This window comes from Tupaia chinensis, unplaced genomic scaffold, assembly GCF_000334495.1.
Source record: "Tupaia chinensis unplaced genomic scaffold, TupChi_1.0 Scaffold000661_1, whole genome shotgun sequence".
NCBI lineage: Eukaryota > Metazoa > Chordata > Mammalia > Scandentia > Tupaiidae > Tupaia > Tupaia belangeri.
Window position 1 is genome coordinate 606,039 of NW_006160183.1, and position 1,875 is coordinate 607,913.

A 1,875-nucleotide genomic window follows, 5' to 3' on the forward strand; every position below is an offset into this window, starting at 1 on the left:
ACAGGTTTGCCATACATAGATGATCCTCAAGGTGAATAAACAGAAGCCATTATACTGTTAAAAGGTGTTAGGTTTCAATATTTAAGGCTGTTTTGTATGCCAGTACATTCTCCCCTAAGGACAAATAGTAAAATTCAAGGACAAAGGGGAGAAAAAATATATATAAATTTCCATTAATTATTCAAGAACTAAGAAAATGCCAACTGAAAATACTAACACCTTTTTGCATAAGTGTTTTCTCTGATTAATGAATTAAAGGGCAAATTATGATCTACAATTTTTTTCTAAAACATGTTTAAACCCTAACAGAACGAGCTTTTATTCAATAAACTGTATTCTACAAATGTTAAGTAGTCATATGTATATGCGTATATATACATGTATAGACAGACAGATTTATAAAGAAAATTTTTAAAAATCAAAGATCTAGCTGTGCAATTCTGAACACACTCATGAAATGAAGAACCTTCCTGGGCTGGCCCAAAGGTGGACTCTGTGGGTTGCCACTGCCTAATCCTGGCATGCATTATCTATGTTTCCTAACCCTTTCTCAAGAGCGTTATGTAAATCCAAGATCATTAAAATTAAACTAAGCATCCGACATTAAGACTCCCAACTGTTAGAAAACTCAACCTGATTTTAGCACTGTTTTCTGGAGCTGCTTGGCTTACCAACATCTTCCCAGTTTAATGTGTGAAGTTAAAATACTTTAAAACTTCTATAGAATCTGTAGTTCAATTTTGAATGATCTTTTAAAGAAATAAAAGCAAGCACGTGAGTTACCCTTTAATCTTGTAGAATAAGTCAGTAGCAAATTATAATAGCATACTCCAATCTAAATGTTAGATTGGGAAGAAGTAAGACACCACCTTAGAGAGGGTCTATTGGAATTTTAAGGTATAATTACAAGAATTTGCAGCAAGACGAGTAACTGATAAAATACAATCAAATGTATACATGTATTATTAAATAAAACATAACTGACCAAGTCCAGTAGACTTGGTTAGAATGCCAACAGATAATGTCAAAACCTCCTCGTGATTCCGAGCCCCCAAGCCTTTCAAAGTTCAGAACCAAACCAAGATGTACTTACACTGTTTCTTAGCATTCTTCTTTAAATGCAACGCTCCCTCCACGAAGTCACTCCGTTTCGGCTACTTGGATGCCCAAACCCCAACAGCAAAGAAATTTTGGAGCCCAAAGAGTTGCAGAGGAGTCTTGCGCCCGCCTCCTCATCCCTTATCACCTGGAGTTAAACCCCCAAGAGGTGATCCAGTTTCTTCCCCATCCAATGCTGCCTGGTTCCCTCTCATTCCCCAGTGGACCTTTTCCTCTCGACCTTGACGACCCTCAGATCGCAGCCAGAGAGCCCCGAGTGATTTGGTGGATGCCCCTTTCCCTGCAGCCCACGTAACTGTTCCAGTCTCTGGTGGTCTCCCTCAAAGTACCACGACCCCAATCGCTAAAGCTCTTCTACTATCCAGAGGCGACCCAATTCCCCTTCGATATCCCACGTCCTCCAACCAGAAAAGCAATTTCCACATAAATGCATCGAGAGCCTACTAGGCAAAAGCTCCCACTGCGCGCAGCCCGATCTGCACCGGGCTCGCGGCCCAGGCTAGCTGTCCTCTTCCCTGCCGGCCCATCCCGGTCAGAGGGCCGGCATTGCCTCCACCCAGGGTGCAGAGGCGCCGGACGCAGGCGCGGGCACTGGGACACAGAGGCGGCCGCTAACGGTGACGCGGGGGCCAGAGAACAGGCGGCTGGCCGGGCGCGTCGGCGGGGACACTCACCGGTCGTGGCGCGCGGGGCGGCCTCATCCAGGGCACCTGCGGCCAGGCAGGACGGGCCCGGACGGCACAGTCACCAAGAGGG

At 45.0% G+C, this 1,875-nt stretch overlaps 1 protein-coding gene across 2 annotated transcripts in view; it reads right to left on the reverse strand.

Moving 5' to 3' along the window:
- Positions 1-1,875, reverse strand: part of SOCS5 (suppressor of cytokine signaling 5) — a 71,690-nt gene extending 69,815 nt beyond the window's left edge. The window contains exon 1 of one of the 2 annotated variants that reach the window (XM_006159885.2): positions 1,794-1,875. The gene's annotated coding sequence lies outside the window, so the exon portion shown is untranslated. Of the gene's footprint in view, positions 1-1,093; positions 1,763-1,793 lie in introns of those variants that run through there. The other variant, XM_027776315.1, reaches the window with a different exon arrangement.